The sequence below is a fragment of the Simochromis diagramma genome, unplaced genomic scaffold, assembly GCF_900408965.1.
Source record: "Simochromis diagramma unplaced genomic scaffold, fSimDia1.1 OVJJ01000433.1, whole genome shotgun sequence".
Taxonomy (NCBI): Eukaryota; Metazoa; Chordata; class Actinopteri; order Cichliformes; family Cichlidae; genus Simochromis; species Simochromis diagramma.
Window position 1 is genome coordinate 425380 of NW_024387031.1, and position 13044 is coordinate 438423.

At 39.4% G+C, this 13044-nt stretch overlaps 2 protein-coding genes across 4 annotated transcripts in view; both read right to left on the minus strand.

Annotated features, from left to right (window-relative positions):
• The window catches only part of LOC120740600, a 3577-nt gene extending 3226 nt beyond the window's left edge, over window positions 1–351 (minus strand). The window contains exon 1 of the mRNA XM_040043057.1: window positions 271–351. The gene's annotated coding sequence lies outside the window, so the exon portion shown is untranslated. The remainder of the gene's footprint in view (window positions 1–270) is intronic.
• LOC120740618 (histone H2B 1/2-like) overlaps window positions 1–7154 on the minus strand; it is a 17960-nt gene extending 10806 nt beyond the window's left edge. The window contains exons 1-2 of one of the 3 annotated variants that reach the window (XM_040043085.1): window positions 7144–7154; window positions 3714–3720 (exon numbers count right to left, since the gene is read on the minus strand). The gene's annotated coding sequence lies outside the window, so the exon portion shown is untranslated. Of the gene's footprint in view, window positions 1–3713; window positions 3721–6278; window positions 6282–7143 lie in introns of all 3 variants that reach the window. The other 2 variants (XM_040043084.1, XM_040043086.1) reach the window with 2 other exon arrangements.
• Window positions 7155–13044: the final 5890 nt, after the last annotated feature.

Sequence of the window (13044 nt, forward strand, 5' to 3'; positions counted from 1 at the left end):
GAGCAAACACTCCAAAACAAGATGCCCATACGGCACTCTGTGGCAACTGGAGCAAATCCTCAAAGGACGAGCAAAAACGGAGGCAGCAGTTTTCCTCCACTGGCTGGGCCGATACACTTAAACATTCACCGCTGAATGGAAGTTCTGCATGGCAGCCATCTAGTCATAGAAATAACAAAATAGCTTTAGCTCCTAGTTTTGTAATTTGCCGTTGGTGGCAAAATGGCGCAAATGCTGCTTAGCCCAGAATTGAAAGAAAGCTATATCCACCTGAAGGAATGCAACTGCCCTCTGCACAACAGCTGGAAATAAGGAATCGGGCAGTCTGCAAACAGTGCCGCAAACAAGCCACTAAAACACTTACTAAACAAATTAAGTGGATAAAGGATGGCAAGCACACCTGTGACTTTGTAGAGTCGGATCAAAACCGCCTGGTTCATCCCAAAAATGCACTGACGCCCGATTCCCACGATCAGAAATGCTGAAGGAGCCAGGGGCGGAGCGTGGGGGTGGCTTACTGGGCTTAAGCCCGGGTTGTTTTGTCAGAAGCCCGGGGTATTTTGGAGTGTAATTTTTTCATAGTTAGATGTCTGGCTGACAACTGTATAAAACAAAAAGTACACACAATATTCGAAGCACATAGTGCACACTGTGGAAATTTATGACTGTGCGTGAATCCCCCCCTGATATTGGTATGATCCGAGCTCAGGCACTAAGCGACTGAGCGAGGGGGCGGGGCAGCTGCTGCCTGTGTGCGCTGTTGGAGAAACGGAGCCAGCCATACTAAGGAGAGCCTAAGTTCGACCAGGTACCAAAGCAAATCATTCGTACCTTACAAATAATGTAAATATGACGGTGCATCACGAAAGATTGATATCAAACTGATCACTTGACCCATATTACGTTACTTGCTCTTCAAGTGAATCAACAAATGGCGAAATGAAAAGCTGAACAAATGCTATTTTTTTAGAGAGTCTTAGCTTACCTGTGTTTATTTCATATTTTCAGTTCTTACCCTCCCCGACTAAATCGGTTTCAGTTATGTACTGAAATATAAGAATGGACATTAGAGGGTTCTTTCAAAGAAAAAACTCAGGTAAATGTTATTTTATATATTATGCTTTGTATGTTGTTCAGTATATTTCTATGCCAAACAAGAGGAATTTCAATACACAGCAGGATATTCACATTTGTAACCAGACATTTACATACACTTTAGGGATAAAACATAAAACATTTTTACTGTACAGCATCAATTTAGAGTAAACTTTTGTTTTAGAAAAATATTGAAATATATTTTGAATTAGTTAAATGTCAGAATAAAGAGAGACAGAGCTGTCTGTTTTTTTATCACTTTCATCAAATTTAGGAGCACATACACTAAGTTTATTGTTAATTAATAAGAAAACTCCAGACGATTCAATTCTGAGCTGAAGAAGCTTCTGATAGGTTAGTAGAGTCCATGTGAGTAAATTGGTGGCACACCTGTGGATGCATATAAGGCAAAACACAGAGCCTGTTTCTTGACATGGGAAAATCAAGAGATGTCAACCAAAACACCAGGAACAGAATTGTGGAGCTCCATAAGTGTGGCTCAAATTTGAATACAATTTGGTGCCATTTACAATTAAGAAATACAGATAGTTTCTCACTTTACTCTTAAAGTTAACAAATATGTTTTTTATATTTATCAATCTAAAAAAATAAACATTTAGTCTGATTTGATGTTACAATTAAAAAAGTGTTTGTGTTTTGATCTGAAGAGTATGTAAATATCTGGTTTCCACTGTATATTTGATGATTGTCAGCACAAAGAGGGAGAGAAAGGAGCAGAGAGGGAGAGAGAGGAACAGAGAGGGAGATGGAGAATGAGGACAGAACAGAGATGAACAAGAGCAGGTGAGACAGACATGTTAGTCAAATGGTTGTTTACCAAAAGTATCACCGTATCATAGGTCCTCATGTATCTCGTACCTAGTGTTTCTTTTTAGGTTTGCTATTTTTCAAATTCTACATTTATTAAGCTTGAACATTTATTAGGCTTGTTTGCACAACAAGGCTGAATAATTATATAAACTTTTCTCAATCTAAATAGTGGACTTTGGTAGAATTAAAAAACAAGTGTAGTGCAGGTCTTTGATGATTTTTAGTGCTACTATCATCTAGTTCTGATTCTGGTTCTGTCTTGGTTAAGTCCCAAGTAGTCCTGATTTTGAACTGTTGTAGTCCTGTTTTAATTCCGGATCAGTTCTGGGTCTGGTTGAATTGGGGTTTAGTCCCTGTGTCTTGATACAGCCCCGACTTTGTTCTGCCTTGCTGCTTAATTAAAAAACTAGTTTAAGGTGTCCTGCATGTGTGATATATATTTTTCCCTATATGAAGTCATTCTTTTTTGAACAAAACTCAAAACAGAGCCTATCAATCTTTCAGTCATTTCTAACCCCCCCCCCCCAATCCCACATGCATACTACCCTTTAGGGCTAAGCCCCGGGTGTTTCAAATGTCTGGCTCCGCCTCTGGAAGGAGCAATCAATGAGGAAATGAACCCCGCGTGTCCTTATACAACAGACGCAGAAAGAGAGAGCGATAGAAAGAGGGAAAAGTGGAACAAGGAGATAAACCTGTCTGACAGAAAATCACGCACCTGGGGGATGCACAGTAGTGATGTTCGATTCGTGAACGAATCGTTCAATACTCAAGAATCACTTTACTGACTCGTGAGTCATGATTCACAAGCCCAACTGACTCATCCCTGTTGCTGTTAGCAAACTAATTCCATTAGTAGAAATATATGTAGCTTATAATTAAAATTGTGGGGGAAAAACAACAGCCAGTTTCGTAACAAAAGCATTTCTGCTCTGAACTGGAAGAAAAAACCCTGAGTAGAAGCTCACATCAAGAAAATAGCTCCTCGGTTCAGAGTAGCATCGCGCTGCTAACATGCTAACAACACATTTGAGCTACTCACCCCCTCCCTCCTGTGCTGAATCATAAGCGAATCACTCAGGACTCACTCACCCCCTCCCTCCTGGCTCACAGCTTCTTCTTCTTCTTGGTTGGCCACCAATGTTAAGGCGCATTACCGCCCCCTGGCTCACAGCGCAGTGGACATTTAGATGAGAAAATATATATTTGACACACTTAAGGAAAATACAAATAAACAAAATAAATGTTTATTAAGCAATTTTGATAGGAAGTTGCTTAATTTTAGAAATGTTTTTGCTCTTTTTTCTCTATAAAATAGTTTTTTTTTAAATCATTCATCTTAGCAGTGGGATTTACATGAAAAGGGAAACAAATTAAGTTTGAGTGAAAATGTAAAACTTTTGCACTCTCTGGTCAACTGACTCAGTGAATCAAATGACTCAAAAAACCCGATTCACTTTGGTGAGTGACTCATTAACACTCGATTCAGTAAAAAGAATCAAATTTACCATCACTAATGCACAGTACAGTAGTGCAATTCATCCTGATCGGTGATTGGTCAAAAGTCTAGAGTGAAAGAGGAGGCCTGTGATTGGTGAAAAATGTGCAATGAAGAAGCCCTCTTTCATTTATTCAGTCTGTTGTCTGTTTTTTCTTAACTCATTCACTGCCATTGACGTCTATAGCCGTCAATGGCAGTGAATGAGTCAATGGGTTTAACTCATTCACTGCCAATGGCTGGCAGTGAATGAGTTAATCAGGTGATGTTTCCAGCTCCTTTATCCCACCGGACGCCTGGAATGCTGTCTGTGGTCTTCAGCATGATCACAATTTGTTATTTACGTATGTTGACTGGTTTACAATGACAGGACAGTAAGCATTATCAGTGCATATACAATTAAAGCATCTAGTTGTTATGCCAATAGTGATGATGATTGTCCTTTGGCTCTTTTGAACCAAAACAGTTTGGAAAGTCCCCTGAAATCAACAGCAATTGAGAACGAATTGCTTTGTCTCCAACATGAAAAAAAATGTTGACAGGTGAGGGTGCAGTTGTTGCAATGATAAAGCAGAACATCACAGTTATCTGCAGCACAGTCACTGAAGACAGCGCTGAAAATCTAACACTTTCGTTCAGTTGAGTTTTCTCCTCTCAACCTCTGTTCACAAGCACGCCTCAGTCTTTCGCTTAAAACTCGATTCGGTCATTTATTAACATAAATTTTTTTCCAGACTAAAAAAAAAGTTTGATTACAGATGAATTGACTCTTTACTAGGTGTGACTCAAAGCCGTTCATCTTTTGGTTTAACCTGGTGTGTTTCTGATCAGTCGTTCATTTCTAACAAGCAGCTTCTTCCGCATCCATTCTCACTACTGTCGCAGCTGCAGACAATCCGTTCTGAATATAAGATCGTGTCTGTGACGGAGCAGGAAAAAGTGAGTTTATAGCGCCACCATCTGGACAGACAGGATCATTTCAGCTCTAGCCGAGTGTTGATGTTCAAACTGCAGCATTTCTGTGAGATTCTTTAAATGTTACTTTGTACATTTGGTGAAACTGTTGGTGCTGTGATGCTCCTCTGAAACACTCATAGGTCAGCATATTACTGTGATACAGTATGTGTGTTTTCTTTAATCCTTCATTCTTTTTTTCTTTTTACACACAGTAACAGAATTGAACACGGAGGATCAAACGTAGACACTGGAGTGCAGTTCAGTGATTTAAGTCACAGAAAGAGGACGTAAAAACCTCTCAAAGAAAAAGTGCTACAAATCCACTCTTCTAAGCTGATGTCTTTTTTTGTCACACCAGATGCAGCTCTCTGCATCATCTATTCAACGTTCTTATACATATGACCACAACATGTTTGTGCGATAAAGGAGAAATCATTTCAGCTTATACTACTTCTATTTAAGAAAATAATCTTCTCTCTCATTATTATTATTATCTAGACCAATCTAGACTCTCCAGTCACTTAAACACTGGACCCTTAAGTGCAATTACAGTTTTTTTTCTGATTGCTTAAGCACATTTTTTGTAACTATTGGCTAATTTTGCAAAACTCTTCACACAAATAAGAAAACCTGTCACCCAATCATCAAAACATTGTAGTTCTCTTGCAAAAGCAAACACAGCTAGATTAACTCTTCACACCTTCGTAAAAATGGTGTTTCCGTATCAAACAGTACACACAAGCCATCATCTACTAAGCACACAATGCGCCAACTGCACACTGATGGTATGAATAAAAAACACATCTGGCTTTTGCTTTCTCTGTGCACAAGGTAGGCTATGTCAGTTTGAGCTCATACTTCTGTCATAGATCCATAAGCATAGAGGGATCCAAACTTCAAGTACTGGTGTTTATTCACACACATCAAAACAAACACAAGTGTTTATTTCCAAGTATAGGATTATTTGCAATCGCCATAATGACTATATGGGTTACTTGGTCTGCAGTCAACATGCTTCCTCTGCCCCAGCATCTGGTCATCTAGCAATTCTGTAAAGTAACAATTTCAGTATTTTTACATCAATGGTATTGGTGTGTTTCTCATTGGCATATGGCAGTGCTACAAATCTATGTGCGAAGTGACTGTACTAACCGATTCTCATTTCAAGATGTCCTTATGGTACTTGCTACAGTGTAGCAGCTCGAGTTAGGCTGGACCCGTTGGCCAGCTACCCTCAGGGTCATTCCACGGTTGATTACATGGTCCACTATTGTAGCTCTGATGTCATCAGTAATTCTATTTCTTACTCTTCTTACCCTTCCTATCCCCCCTCCTCATCCTCCTCTCCCCCCTCCTCGTCCTCCTCTTGGTCCTCCTTGTCCTTGTCATCCTCTTCATCCTACTTCTTCACCTCCACGTCCTCTCCCTCGGCCTCCTCTGATTCTCACTCTTCTCACTCTTACTGCTCCCTCCATTGTACTCCACATAGACAGCTTACCTGTATTATAGTGCTTAGGCTGATTGCAAAGTGGACTACTTATCTAAAACAGTTTTCACATGTGAAAGTGTGCCAGACAGTTGGCAAATTAGTGTTAATGATAGCCATACATGTGTATACTTTTGCTAGGAGTGTGTTGGAAATTTGGTAATTGAGTGTTGTGCAGTGAATTGTGCCTACAGTTTTGCAAAGTGTGTGTTACAAAATTGCAAACTGAGTGCAAAGCAGTTTTTGTGCTTTTAGTTTTGCAAACTCAGTGAGTGGTTTTGCTATAAGTCTGAATAGTTTTAGAAATTGTGCTACAGGAATCACAGTTAGGGTTTAAGCATTCAGAAAAAACTGTAAATAAATGTGATATAAATAATATATTAATATCTAATGAGAGAAAGGGAGAGACACAGACTGGTGAGCGAGCTCCTTTCACTCATATCAGCAGAGAGAGAGAGAGCGGCACACTGAGCTGTGAACTCCTTAAAAGTCTCAATAAAAAAAACTCAAGGAGGAAGTAAACCTCAAGGAGTTTTTAGCTCAGAGTTCCTCTGTTTTGTAGTTTTTCTACTTTCAAAGGAAAATGTCATTTGCAGCATCAGGTGACGTCAACATATCTGTAACCTGCTGCTCTAATACTGCACCGCCATAAAGAAAATAGTTATTGTTAGAGAGTTATCTCTGGGATGCTGGGATGATAGCTCCCTCAGGACTTAAACTCCAGTCAGAGAGTGGGGCACAGAGAGTGATGTCCGGATATACTTTAATGGAAGTTAACAGCAGCTCAACAGTACAGCAGTAGGCATACTTAACAAGTGTGGGCAGACGTGTGGTTCTGAATAACAAGAAACAAGGAGAAACAATTATCACATATAACAATCATCACTTCCCAACATCACACCAATATAATGAACTGTAACACAGATAATGCTCAGAGGTGAATGTTCTGACATAAGAAAGTCCCACAATCCCATTTGAACAGACAGGAAACAAGAATACCTGCATATCTCAGGCAACAGAAAAGCTAATGCCCCAAAATTAGGAAAAGTCGACAATTACATGGTCTTCAGTGCCCTCTAGTGGCTAAATAACCCAACTGCGGTGCACAGATCCAACCCGCAACAAAGGCTACGGTGGTAAGTCACATGCTTCTACCAATCTCGATAAATCTCCTGGCCTAAACCCCTGTAATTATCGTCAACAAGTACAACCCGTGCTATAAGTGGAAATGGACCCGTAGAACTGGAGGGATTTTGACTCACATTTGCGCAGGAACGCACACGGCTGGAGATCGCCATTCCCCTGCACTAAAACATGCCGCTCCCCGGCAGGACCGTCGTAAAAGCATGTGACGTCATCACCGCAGCAAACAGTAAGAACAAAGTGGAACTTATCGGCAGACATTACCAGTGCAGTTATAACTATGCGACTGAAATATAAGGAGACTTTCGGACAGTTATACTGTCAAAAGAAATGTTCATCCAGGTTGTGATGAGTTTTTTCTTTTCCCTTTTTTATTGTCACTGATGCTTCAGGTGTGAATATCTCATAAACAACAGGCAGCAGGTTCACTATTACCCAAACTCCAGACTCAGTAAAACATCATGTCAGTGTTACAGGATACAAACTCCACAGCAGTGGAAAGTTAAAGAAAGTTCATTATAGTTCAAAGGTCGCTCAGCAGGGGATGATTTAAATGTTATCATTGGTCAGAATTAAAACAAGAAGCTTGAACTTTTTATAAAGATTACATTTGATCAAATTGTTTTTTGTTTATATATAGATATATTTAAAATTAATAAAAAATAAAACCTTTTGCTGTGCCAGCTTCTAGTTTAGTTTGACAGTGTGTAGAACAAACCTGATGAAAACTTAAAGTCAGCCAAACACATCCAAATTTTGAGGCTGGGAGTAAAAAAAACGAATCCGACTGAGCCCAAAATCAGCTGCAACCCCGTGTGGTTATTACAGTAAACACAGCGGTCTTTTCTCTTTATTTATTTATTTTTTCATAAAGTGATTTATTGTGAGCAACACAAATTTGAACAGGGGGCAAATTTTGTTTTGGCACACTGATCATTACAGTCACAGCTTGTTGTCTTTAACAGTCTCAGTGTTTTTCTTTTCTTGTTTGTGTGCGAATTTCCCCAAATCATGCGATGATCATGATTACTGACAGTCTGGTATAAAAAGTAGTTTTGTTTGGAGTTGTGCAGGACTTGTCTTTGTCATTGTATCACAGAAAAGTGTCATCAAGTTGTATTCATAGCCAGAGGCCAGCAGGTGTCACTGTGGAGATGGTTTCAGATTGTTTTGACACTTCAATATAATTCCTGCACAAATGCTTCAGTGTTTCACGAAACCTCGCTTTGCCCATCGCTAGTAAGCAGGCACCAAGTGCTGTTACTGCCTGCTGCACACACTATCTTTTTCTCAGATCGACCAAACTGTCCGACCTGTAGATGTACATGGTTCATTCCCATGTGTCAGTTTAAAGATATCTCACTGAGTGTCAGAAAGACAAGTTTGCTTCTCTTCTCTACTGCAAGTGAAAAAAAAACTGCAGAATGTTTTCAGTGTCATCAGTTCAGCTATATTAAATCAATGTGGTGTTAAATTTTGTTATAAGAAGCAATGGGAAATGTTTTCATGTAATTTGAAAGCTTTGGATGTGCTATCAAACTTCTGAATTTCTGGAAATAATCTAATTATCTTTTTTTACTCACAATTTATTCTAAGCTCATAATTATTTGTATTTTACTCTAAACTTGAAAACTCGAGTTTATTAATTTTAAATTATGTCAAGGTCTGGGGTATGTGACACACTGTTCATGTGTTTGCACTGGTTGTTTCTGGTTTAAGTAGTATTCAATGTTGTTGTTGTTTTGTGGCCCTGCCAAGAGGAGATACTCTTTTGAAATGAAGACAAACACAGCAGTTGGAAATCTCCAGTTCATGTGATGTGTATGATGAAGATGGTGGTGATGATGATGATGATGATGATGATAGTGGTGGTGGCGATGATACAGCAACATAACTAATAATTTTAATAATACATTTTATTTAGAAGCACCTTTCAAGACACCTAAAGACACTTAACAATAGAATAAAATGCATAATAGGACAATGACAAAATAAAGAACAATAAAAATAAATAAAAAGCACAACATAAAATAAACAAACAGTGGGTTCACAGTGAATATGGAGATATGAACAGATGGGTTTTGAGTTAAGATTTAAACTGGGAGAGAAAAGCAATGTTTCTTATATCAGGGGGTAGAGAGTTCCATCAGCTATTTAGTTTTGGAAGGTACATTTGGAATTTGAATTTTAAATCCTCAAAAATGAAACTGAGGACATGAACTTGAGGTGAACAGTTTGTTTCATTTTAAAACAAACTATTTTGACGTCATCACCATCATCATTAATCAGTGATAGACTGCCCGATGATCCGTGATGTTTAAACAAACAGGTTCTGATCAGGTGCAGCTGTCAGGATATTCAGAGTCTGAATCATTGTCAGTTATTTCTCACATTTCCTTCCTTAAATCCAGAGTCAGTATCTGCAGCAGTGATTACGTCTACTAAAACACGAAATCAGGTACTCTGATGATTAATTAATTGATGTATTATTACTTTGTTGTGTTGAATCTGGATGTTGCTGTATTGGTTGGCACCTTTCTGCAACATAGTGTGGAGATCTGCGGTCGTAGCTCCCATCTTTAAGAAGGAAGACCAAAGGGTGTCTGCCCTCTTCCATATAGATAGTGTGAGGAGTTGAATCATTTGGGAGGGACTCAGAGTAGAACCACTGCTCCTCCATATTGAAAGGATCCAGTTGAGTTATTTGGGCCTCTGATTAGGATGCCTCCTGGGTGAGGTGTTCAGGAATGTCCCACTGACATGATACAGCTCACATCTTATGCATGCCTGCCAACAGTAACCAAAGTCAACTGCAGCATGTTGGCACTCCTGCCTGCCCTCTACCCATCTCAAGGGCTGGGGGTGCTCTCCCTGGCCTGGGGTAGCCTGCTGGGTAGTCCCACGTGCTGTGTTGCTCAGGCCTGCGCAGGCTTACACCTTGATGGGTTGGGGATGGGGGGTCACTGTGCTTCTCTTACATGTTCAAGGCCCGGCTGTAGGTCTTGCAAGGCTTGTTTTCTCCACCTACTTGTTTTCTGTGTTGCTCCACCTCTCTCTGGTTGCTTTCTGCCCCTCTGGGGATTCCCTGGGTGGATCTTCTGGACCTTCCTCTTGCTCCTGCTGGCTACAGTGGGGTGGAGACTCATCTGGGTGCTGGGTCTGCAGGGCGGGGGCTGGGGTGATGGCTTGGCCTTATACTAGATCTCCGTGGGGGCTTTGGACACTGGTGCAGACTTATATGCATGTTTCTCACATAGCACATAGCTATGACGTGAGCTTAACAGGACAAGTCAACCATAAATTCTTTTCTGTAGAAAACAGAAAAAAATATATCAAAAACACACTGGGCAGATTTCTTGTGATAGTAATCCTTTTACATTCATGTCACAAGAAGAGAGACAGCACAACTCACACAAGTTAGCTAGAAATTGAAATAAAGCACAATGCAAGCTTAAACATGCCAGTTTAAACGTATGATCCTCTTTGAAAGCTCTCCGCTCTGTGAATGAGGAAACAAGAACAAACACATCTGAATCAGACCTGACATGAAAATACAGCAGCCTGCTGTGCCCAGCCATCTGCCTCAGGAAATGATCCTAGGTGTTTGTACGAACACTCACAAGCTGAGACAAGAAGTGCATGTGGGAGTTGTATCTTTAAAAATTACACAATACAGAACTTTTTATATTTTCTTTCTGTCCTTAACAAAGTACTCTTAGTAACTAAATATGAACTGGTTGTGGGCTCATATTTGGAATTTGATTCTTAGTAAATTTGAACAGAGTAAAATAGGCTGTAACCAGGGTTTAGATTTTTTTCTTTTCATGAGTAATATTAAACCTAAAACAATCTGAGAGAATGCAAATAAACAGCTTGAGAGAATGAAAGCTGGAGGCTGTCCTGACATGACTTGTGTCTACGCAGTGTTCACCTGGAATGAACACAGCATTCCTTCCTTTATTCCTGTTCAGTGGGTAGGGTTTTGTGTAGTTATCAGATTACTCTGCAGCACTGCTCAGGAACATATCCACGGGACTGTATCTGACATGAACTGTTCCCACTTAGACTGGGTTTCTGTGGTGAGGTATTGTGGCACTTCATGAAAGTCACAACCTCTACTCTTACGATTTGTGTTTTCTACATGAACTAAACATTATTTCTGTGTTGCTGATCATGATTTTTCATCTGTCTGCTCTCATACGCACTGATTGATGTACATGTGTGCTGGATCAACAGTTCCCTAACCCTTTCAGAAGATGAGAAAGTCCAAATTTTTGTGGCTGGAGGGGTTGTATATTCAGCACAAATACCTTATCTGCACTTGTATTCTATTCTATTCTATTCTATTCTATTCTATTCTACATAGTGGTGAAAGTAATGTTTAAGTCTTTACCTCCCAGACTGCAGGTTTACTTGTGGTTCCAAGAGTATTTAACTCATTCACTGCCAGCCATTGGCAGTGAATGAGTTAAACCCATTGACTCATTCACTGCAATTGACGGCTATAGACGTCAATGGCAGTGAATGAGTTAAAAGTAGAATGGAAGGTTCAGCTTTCAGGCCCCTTCTATTTGCTGAAGCACATAGTTAGAGCTGGGTCAGGTGACCCCAAATCCTAAAAAAAAAAAAACCACAGAAACCCCCAAAAGCCAACAATGAAGGAACTCTTTTTTTTTTTTCTTTATATGTCTCAACCTTTTTTGTGCTGACTATGCCAACAGTCTATATTATGAACAGTTTGTAAAATAACTTTTTTCTCTGATGGATCCTGCTCTGAAATTAACTGGTTGCTTTATATATACATTATGTGAGCGTATTTATTTCATATATTTGACCCAGACTGTGTGAAAATGAAGTCTATCAATGTGTTTATTTAGGATATTTAGGAGCTTTTTATCAGTAGAGCTAAAAGGTCAAATGTACTGTCCCTCAGTCTGCTGAGTCTGTAGCAGTGCATCATAACAGAGAGCTGATGTAGAGATGAAATATTCTAAAAGAAGCACCTAAAGCTTAAATAATGAAGGGAAAACGAGAGTATCTCAACAGTGACACAGCGCTAGGACTGGGTGATATATCGAGTTTTTAAAAAATATTGATATATTTTTATATGAGATATAAGATGTGACAATATCGTCTATATCGATATAGTATATGTTACGTTATAATTATACTTGTGGAGCCGCAAGTTTGCCTCTCTTTCGTCCACTTTTGTCTCTAAGCAACGCTACTCGGCCTCGCCTCTCCTTTACTGAAGAAACCTTTCAAAAATGTTTTGGTACGACTTTGGTAAGCTACGGAGCTGCACCACTTGATTGATTGTCAAAGCATTACGGCTACCAAGGAGCCTCGCGGAGTGATACGTACTGTGCTTCAACATAATTTTACCGTATTGTGTGTGTTTAAGGACCATAAATGGCACCTGTTAAGAGACGTGGATTTCAAACTCCAGGCTGTCAGTCATGCAGTAGAAGTTGGGAACAGAGCAGCTGTCAAATCTGACTTTGTTATTGTGCTCAGCATCTGTTAGTTTACATTTTGACTGCAGAATTGTGAGCTTTTTGTTATGCACAAAAACAACATTGTTTTCTTTATTTATGGAGCATTATTACTACTATTACTATTATTAGCATTATTATTATTATTATATCTACGCTGTATGTTAATAAAAGTGCCTGTGTGAGATCTGGGAAACGGCTTTGACTAAGAACTCTCTTTTTTTTCTTAATTTATGGCTTTAAAAAATATCGAGATATATATTGTGTATTGCCATCCAGCTAAAATATATCAAGATATGAATTTTAGAATAACCATCTTTGCTCATATAAAACTCTGAGCGTTATTATCTCTCAGCTATGAGCTCCTTGTGCATGTCTGTGTTTGCCTACACGAGGGGGCGGATTTGACTTTAAGGGACAGCAGGAAGGTGTGCCATTATTGTGCAAGGAGAAACGTCGCCATTTCTTTCTTTCTTTCTTTGGAGCCATGAGAGAGTTGATGCATTTTTTTTATGTATTTAATGCAGTAATGTAGTTTG